Consider the following 9888-nt stretch of genomic DNA (forward strand, 5'->3'; position numbering starts at 1 on the left):
AAAACCACCTTTTAGGGTTGTTTAAGTATAGGCTTTGTTTTTTCAGTAAAATGATCCAAAACACAGACAAAACACATGTCACAGCCATTATAAAACCACACGGGTGACACTTGGTTTGCTTGGGACTTTGTGGGATTGGTTAGGCTCTATTTGCTTTTTTGCTTTGCTTTATGTCCCTGACTCTCTCTTTGGCCTGTTAGGGCGGGACAAATTACACCTTTCATCATTCCTATTGGAGCAAAGCCTCCTGTTAAACTTGTGTTCTTCCAGGAAGAGATTTGCTTATCCTCAACCTCAGCTGAGGTGTGATTAGCAAGAATAACTAAAAGCACCTGTGTGAGTGTGCAGGACCTGGCATGCTTCAACTTCAACTTCAGCTTCAGCTGTAACTAGGAGCCTGTTCAGACCTGGTATTAGCATGCGTTTCAGTGATCCAAACACAAGTGGACAGACGAGATGCATTGTTGTGCACATCTGTCCCTATCTATAGCAGACCACTTATGTTCAGTTTGTGTTGCTGCCCAGCACAGTTAGTATGCCCACCCCTTTGCTAGCTGCTCTATAGCATGCTCACTGGTCACATTAGCAGTTGTGTTAGTACAGCTGAAGTATCGCTGTCAGCAGAATTAAATAAATCTCCTGCCATGAGGCAAAATGAGGCATGGTAAAGCAACGATTCGTCCAACTTGCCATCAAATGGGTACGTTACAGAGCGCACAACACACGTTCACCAAAACAACCACCATGTCCTGCACTGATGACTTATTCCTTGTTGTCTGTACTACAAAAGATATGTGGTCGAGTGAGTCTCAGACCACCTCGGCAAATGGTTTGAGCGGTCCGCTCTGAAATGCATCTTGGTAGCCATTTACACCTGCATTTAGCACTATCCAGTTTTGATCAGATCACCAGAGACACATGTTAATATGAGATGTAAACAGGGTTTATATTGGCCCTGAGGGGACAGTTGCCTTGCAGGCAAATGTAGAACACAGAGACTTTTAGGCGCTTTAACACCAATGCTCACAGCCTGTACTTGTCACCTGATGAGATATTACCAAACCCAAAGAGAAGGTGATGTCATGAGTTAACTACCCACCCCAAACCAGTTGTACTTCCAGGAGAGCTTTCAGTTGTTGCTGGGAAGTGTTGTCATTAAACATCAACTTATGGTCATCTAAGGTCTCCAGATATTTGTAGCACTGAATCTGTTTAATGATGATCTGACCTTTGATGACTGTTTGAATGAGCATGTAGGACTTCATTTTAAAATGTACACATGTATCTTTAGTTTTGGTACATTTGGTTATCACATCACTGTAGGTGGATTCACTCCTCCCTAACATGCTTATACTATGGCCACTTCATTTGCGCGTCTATCGGGACTTCTGCGGTTGTCAGTTTGGGCTTAAGTTTGTAAAATGATGACAGAACACAGCTGTGTGATGATCCAGTAGAAGAGCACAACGAATCAGACAATTTAACCTGGCACGCCAGGACCTGTACACCAGAACATCTATAAAATAGATTTTTTCGTCTGCTGTTAACAACATCCAGCCCCGCATTACTTAACTTCATCTTAGGCCCAATATGCTTACAGAGAGAGGGAGCACATCTGGTTAAATCTTTGTGGTTGTAGCCTGTGTTGCCTGGTCTTCATCATCTGTTCTTTTTGAGGAAAAATACATCAGCGCTGGCCAGGAGCCATGCTGTGAGACCGCCTACAGTGATGTGTTTGACCACTGCTGCCGAGCAGACTGTTAGACCGGGACCAACGTGTCTGAAAATGGGAACACTGATGAAGTGAGGTAATGTTAAGGAACTTGCTAATAAAAAGGGAAGGCAAAGTGATGTAATTGACCTCCTTGAAACACCAGTTTTGGTCCTATAGCTCAGTGATACTCTGCTTGCTTTGCCTTGGGGCCACTTGACAGTAGACTGGGGCCAGTTAATAAACAAGTATTAGTAATATCTATCAGTATATATATATTAAAGAATCTGCCTGTTTTCAGCCATTGAAATGTTAATGTGTATTCACTCGTCTTTGCAAAGACCGAAAATCCAGTCGCAATAGCCACGCAAAGATCAGATGTATTCATGGGGGTGTTTCTTCTAGGATTTGAGGACATTTGGGGCTTAACCTGGACCTCTAATGGGGGTCTGGTGATTGTCCTGGGGCACTTTTCTTTTTTAAAAAACAAGCTCTATTTTAATGCTTTTTATGCACTATATTTAGATTCAAAGTACAAAAATGTCAAGTTTAAGTACATTGATTTTCATTATGAATTTAAGAAATGGTTGACAGGCCACCCTGCAACCTGTCACAGGACAGATCTGGCCCACGAGCCATAAGTTAAGAGTCACGGCTGTAGTGTATAGCAAAAAAAAGCTTATTTACAACAGTTCATATACACAGAGGGTGAAGTAATGATTTTATTTCTCCTGTTATTCTTTGTTTGGGCTGCTTTAGTATTTGTTACTTAACTTCAACAATAATTTATATTGCAGTAATGTTACACAGTTGTGTGTCTTCTTAAATTAGCCGTTGGCTTGATCACCATTAGAAGACATGCTTCACTTAACAAGTGTAGAAGGAAAAGTCTGCAAGGATAAAAATGTTAATAGTGAGGTCATAATTTTTCTATTCTTGCCTCTACCACAGACAGTTACTCATCTGAGTCTGCTGAAGATAAAGTACACAGAGCCGGTGGGTCTATCATTACTCATACTGTGTTTTTCAAAATGACAGAACTTTATTTCAAATTCCAGTTTCCAGCTTATCAGGCTTAAAATGAGGTAAATTATTCAAAAACATCCATTTGATGTTATGGTGCAATCATTACAAACATGGCATCAGGATGAGAACACAATCATCTGCTGTGTTGAAACAAAATATTTGTTTACACTACATGGCATAACTCTTCTGCATAACCTCTAAAACTCTCTGGTGGCCGTACTGCACTGTAGAATACAAATACATACAGGTACATTGCTTAATAAATATAGTTGGGCAAACCAGTGGCATAGCTTTCATCCACAATTCAGTCTACTGCACTCGACTCCTGCTGCTGTATCAAGACCCTGTTAAGCCAGCAGGGGGAGCTAAAGTGTTATTTGAAGCTTCTCACCCAACAACAGCAAACATTGTAGACAAAATATCAGGTATACTAGTACTGTGTGTTGAACTAAGGTGCTAAGTAGACTAGTGCTGCACATGATCATTTTGATCTTATTGTTATTGTTTAATTCATAAATATTAAAAACAAGCAGAAATGCCCATTACAACAAGTTACCAGCACAAAGTGATGTCTTGTACAAAAGTAAAAAAAGCAACATAGACATAATAAAGTAACACACAAATTCACATAAAATAAAATTGGATGACATACAAAAATGTATACTGAATAATCACACATTAAAAGCCTGTTTAAAAAGACGAGTTTTAGGAAGGATTTAAATGTGTGATTATTCAGTATACATTTTTGTATGTCATCCAATTTTATTTTATGTGAATTTGTGTGTTACTTTATTATGTCTATCTAGACAATGTGAACAGGAAGGATTTATATGTATATATATGTATATATATATAAATTTAAAATGTATCTGCATATCCCCCTAAATATGAAACACCACACCTTTAACATGAATAGTGAAAGGTGTTGCTCATAATGACAAACACACAGAGGATTATCTTATCTATTATTATCTATTCTTTTTTTTTCAAAGTTCATGGAGCAGTTCACATTAACTAGCACAGGGACCTGTTTTCTTTAAGAAAGCCCTGAAAATTACATTGTTTGTTACCTGCATCACCAAACTGAAAACTGAAAAAAACCCAAAAAACTAAAGGAATAACTGACAAAAACTCCTCAGAATTAGGATGTGTAAATGGATAACTGACGCAGTTTAATAGTTTTATAAGGCTATATTATGTCAGGGCCGTCTGTCAGTTTTTATTAGTTATTTCCAGAAAATTGATGCAGCTTTATAATGACCTATTTTATCTTTTCATCAGTCAATTACAATAAAATGACAAGAAAACAAATTGAAAAATGAAATGTTAAAAAGTTGGGCTGTTTTGCCTCATACATGATAATATGGTGAATGTTCTGCCTATATAAGAATAATTTATATGACTAATCTCTCCAGCATTAGTGTTCCCATATAAATATTCTACAACATCTCCACAGAGCGCTCTTAGCCACCATTAACTCAAAACAATGTTCCTAAAGTGAACCATCTCTGATTAATATGCTGTCACACCGGCTCCACTTCATTATTTCACAATAGAAATACAATTCATGGACAAAACTGATACACTGTCCGCTGATAAAATGCCATTAATCAAATACTAATACATATGGATAGAAAGCCAGGAGACAGACATGGGGGGTGACAGAAGTGCTTTCTCTTATGAAAGCCTGAAGAAGAGACCAACAGCAAACAAAGATAAATTTAATTAGTTTCAAAGCCATTGTTCATTTTACTTGATTAGCAGTGTATCGTCCTCGTAAGGACATACTTTGTGACAGCAGCAGCTGCTCAATAACGTCAGACAGTTAAAGAAAACAATTATTGATTGCTCTGCTGCATACACCATGAATAGCAGACTAAAAATGGACATGTAGAGGTAATACATCAGTCTCTCGGCTCCTCACGTACACACAAAGTAAATCAGTGAGGGATTGGTCAACAGGAAGGGCTCTTTAAAACCTGAGCACCGGTGTAATCACTGAAGAAGCAAAGAGTGGTAATTAGGATGCTTGCTACAAACAAAGACAAGTTGGGGAGGGGAGAGGGGGAACTCCACATCTGCCTCATAAGAAAACATGTTTCAGTTTCCTGCTGAAGCCATAATGCAAACATCTGCACCCCTCCGCCTCATGACACAAAGAACACCAAATGTAGAATAATTAGTGGTATGTACACCATGTGCCTCTTCCTCCATGTGCCATGGATGTCTATTTGTTTTTCCATTCATTATCGATATTTTAGCATGCAACACTTGACTCAGGTTGGCTTGGATGCTGACAGATGACAAGATATTATAATAATTATTATTATTATTATTATTATGTTGAACTGCAAAAAAAAAAAAAACAAAACTGCAAATAAAAAAAGAATCCTTGAAAAAATATTGGGGTTGTAAGAGCGATCTTAAATGACAGAAACCATTTTTGGGAAAAAAATTATTTGGAGCGTGCTTGGAGTTTTTAGTTTGACCAATGTCCCATTCACTAACATAGAGGGGGGCAGGTTTTTTGAGCTATACTGCAGCCAGCCACCAGGGGAGGATCAAGATGTTTTGGCTTCACTTTTGGGGGGCTGTCATTTCATCCATCTTTGTCTATGACCCAAGCAAATAAAAAGTAACCAGTTTGAAAAATCTTCACATTATAAGACATTTCAAAAATGACTTTGTTTTAGTGACCTGATTCCTGTTTGTGTGTAGAAGAGAGGCCAACATGGAGACAAATATCTGTTTACAAAAATATCTGTATATGTGTAGACAGGGCCTAATTGAAGTCCTTTATTATCCTTGATTTATCCTTTGGCAAATGCAATTATTCTTAAAGGTTAGCAGCTTCATATTTTACTCATATAACATTTCATTAGGCACTGAAGTCTCTTCAGCATTGATTACACATTAATATTTACAGTTATCTACAAAAGTTCCAGTTATTACATGATTTCCCCATCACAAGTTGTTCAAAAATGAAGCAACATGTGTATGAAAAACATAATACTGCCTTATTGTTATTGTTACGTATACATTCCAAAAAAGTACATTTAGCAGAGGTATCTTATTTAATAACACCACATACGTTGCTATGGTTTCATATGACGGCACTGGTGAAAACAATGTCACAAACATATAATCACGTTTGTCACATCAACTGAGCCACTTATGAATAGATCGATCTAGAAACCTTATGTAAAGATGTACACTGCTAACTCGCACCATACAGTGGAAAAATACTCGGCTTTAGTTGTAAAAGTCAACATGGTTGCAGTTGAGGGGCCCTTGTTCAAACTTCAAAGTTGCACCAATTTAAAAGAGCTCTCCTCCTCCTTCAGCCTCCAAGTGAAGTACTATGGAGGCTGTTTCACTTGCCAGAAAGTATTTATAATAAATTTTGAAAATAGGTGTATTAAGCTTTAATTATTGCGAATAATAGTCACATTTTCAGCATATTCATGTATTTTTAGATGCTTTAAAGTCATCACATTAAATCAGTCTGGACATTTGTTTTTACTTTAATGTGGGTTACAGGGGTATCTAAATGCCCATTCATAAGTCAGTATAGAGCTGTTTTTGACTCTTTGTATTTCAGAAATGGTGTAAGGTAATATATAATCTACATTTTTATTTTAATTGTCAGTGGATGCCTTGTGCAGTAACAGGCAGGTTTCTTTTGTTTTGTATTTAATTATTTTTTTCATATTTTTTAATTTAATTCCGCTTTTTTTGGTATTTTTTCTCCCTGTCGTGCTCATTTTCAGCAATTAAGGGCTCATTTATGCTCAACGTTTGATACAAGCACAGACACGGATGGAGTCTTCTATTTTTTCTCTGCATTCATTTCATCTACGTATATTTGTGCATGTTTTCTGAAAGCTTATGATGTGGACGAAATGGAGCAGTATCACCAGAAATCATGGGGGCAGTGTAACGTAGTTCATGTGTGAGATGACTATAGGAATCAGCAAAGTCATTGAAAAATGACTGAACAGAACGAATATAGTGAAAAGAATTCTCCATCAACATGTCACCATGCACTTAATGGCCTCACAGACCACCACCATCTACAACACTGCCTCTGTTTAAAGGTACATTTTTATGATCTCCTCCACCACCGCCTCATTTTGTTTTTATCTATGCCCACTAGTGCCATCTACTGGTTGAATATAAACCTTCATAAAGAATGCATGATTGTATATGAACAGTGACTTTTTCGACATTTGAAACTGACATAACTATTTTCGTTCTTTTAGAGATAATAAATGAGCTATGTGATCTAAATGAAGTGTTGACTTTCTAACAGTTAAATATAAAAGACATGACTATTTCTGATATTCAACTGAAGTGGAGATGCTCTTTAAAAATGCATTGAGGTCAAATAAGTCACCCTTTTCCACTAATATTAGTGCGTATACATGGGTTATTTAAACATGCATAAACACCACTAAAAAGAGGCTACAGACTGCTTTTCTATTGCCAATAGACCAGAGCTGTGTACACAGCAGCAGTGTATGCTTTGGTGTGTTTTTTTTTTCTTTTTTTTTTCCTTTGGTGTGTCTTATTCGACGTCACTGGCAAACTGGTAAACAGTAGAAAGCAGCATGGATGAAAACCTGTGAAAACTTTTTGGTGGTTACTTCACTCTTTACATGTCTCTTACTTATTCAGTGGAATTATGTTTGCTCACCCTGTTAAGGTTGAGACAAACAGTATGGTTTAAATTGTCCCATTTACCCAGGTGCTGTGTCTCCATCAATGCCACTCGAAGCCATAAGCGATAAATACCAGCGAATCCAGCAGATTGACCTGGGTGTGGGGCGTCACCCTTTTGCAGATGATTTAATGGTTGTTAGACATACTGTACAAATGGACTGAATTATGTTGTGAGGTTAACAGACTTATTCTTAGCGTCACATGTTATTGGGGTGGCTATTGCTCAGGAGGTAGAGTGGTTGTCCATTATCCACAAAGTTGGTGGTTTGATCCCATGGCTTCTGTAAGTCATGTGTAATTGCATTGAATGTGAACGTGAAATTGTAAAGTGCTTTGTCTGGTAAAGCACAACAGGTATGCAGTCCATTTACCATTTATCATTCTCTACTGAGGGCAAGGTCGAGCTGGCCTCTGAATCATCAACCTTTGGAAACTTACAGACTTACAATCACCTAATATGATGCTATGATGATATTACTGTTAAGATTCTATAAGGATATAAATAACTGACCCACATGTCAGGCTGTGACAACGAATCTTAATGTATAATCATAATGTAGTAGACTCTGTTTCTATAATAGAAAGTGTTGAAATAATGGACTGTGACGTCAATCATTGGTTTGTGGACTCCTGTTTGGAAGCTTCGAGTTTGAAGCATTGACCATATTTGGACAAGAGGGTGGAGCTGTGGAGGAGCGAGCGGTGGATATGACTCATCGACTGTGGCGCGCCTCATAGACAGCCTGTCACTCAAAGAGACCATGCCCTTAATTATTCATAAATTTAAGCATTAACAAAATGTAAACAGGGGACTTTTGTAATCTCGTACAGCTGTTCTAAATGGAAAATTTACTTGTACTAACATGTTTATTCTTGCTGTAAAGTTGGGCATTTTAATATGGGGGTCTATGAGAATTTACTCTCTTTTTGAGTCAGACTCAAGTGGCCAGTAAAGGAACTGCAGTTTTTGGCACATCAGCATTGGCTTCATTTTTCAGCCTCGAAGGTTGCAGCTTTGTTTCTACAATATGAAAAAATATGGTGCTTTAATTTATTGTGATACATGTGTTATCATTAATATTTTAGATTATTTTTAAATGATATACACTTTATTTCATAGTTCTTTATTATGATTCAGTTTGGGGATTTATCCTTTCCTGCTGTGGTTCAGAATCAAACTGAAATTAATTATATTTGATAGCTTAGCACAATAGTTATGAGAGAAGCAAAACTGGTGTTAACACCTTATTAAAAATGACTTAATCCGTAAAGTGACAAAATCACAGTTACAAACACTGCAACAAAAATGGGTCATGTTATGTTGAATGTCAGTGAGCAACATTTGTCTGGGATTTTTTTTAAAACAGCATGGTACAGATAGGAGCATTTCTATTTTTCTGCTCAGGGAAACCTCAGATCTTCTCTCACCTGAACTATGGTGCACAGTACAAGAACAATGTTCTGGTAAGTGAAATCCCATCAGAGTTGAAATCTAAGTTCAAGATTCTTCTTATCTTACAGAGAATCAGAAATGGAGGATAAACTTACTGTCGCCATCTGTGGGCACCCAGAGCTCAACCGCTCAGTGTCAGTACTGTACAGAAGAACAAAGGAGAGGGCTCGGAGATTAGCGAGTGAAGGCATCGGACTACATGGTAAGTTCTAAAAATATGGATTTGTGACCTGCGTAAGCAATTTTGTTGATCATGCTCTGAGTAATTTTTCTTGTTTTTTTTATTATTGAAAGTAGTGCACAGTGGAGAGAGTGAAGTGGTAATGCACTACCAAAACAGTATGATAAATGATTGGTTCACGCAGGTTCAGAGCCTTTGTGTTGCCTCTGTGTGTTTACACAACTTGATTTCAGCTATCATTAGTATTTTACTGCAAACCAAGTTAGCTGTTCGCTGCTTTCCCCAGTTCATTAGTACCACCATTAGCATAGCTTTAGGGGCAGATATTTGCAAGATGCAAAATACTGCACTGTGTTTGTGCGAGTAACGTGACATGAAATTTCGCTTAGCGTTTGGTGTGTTCCCACCATAACCGTGAAGAAAGATTGTTGAGTCTCAATTTCAGGTTGTCACATACTCCACGCCTGGGGCTTGTGGTCCAACCAAACCACCAATCCAAAGCACTTTTATACAAAAGACATAAACTGTCAGAAAAATCATAAAGAAACACATTTAAAAAAAAAAAAAAAAAGACAAAATATATCAACAAAGTGGAGTATCCATAATAGCTTGACTCTTAAATACCAGAGCTAGTAGGACCCAACTTTGAAGCAGTGTTTGTAAAGGTTGTTCAATCATTTAAAAGTTGTTTATGTAAATGTTTAAGTAATTTCTTCTCTCATTTTCACCATCCCTCAGTATCGCCACACATATCATCAATTCACCTTCTCTGACTGCAGAATTTAGACAGACAAT

The sequence above is a fragment of the Plectropomus leopardus genome, chromosome 4 (genome assembly GCF_008729295.1).
Source record: "Plectropomus leopardus isolate mb chromosome 4, YSFRI_Pleo_2.0, whole genome shotgun sequence".
NCBI classification, from domain to species: Eukaryota; Metazoa; Chordata; class Actinopteri; order Perciformes; family Serranidae; genus Plectropomus; species Plectropomus leopardus.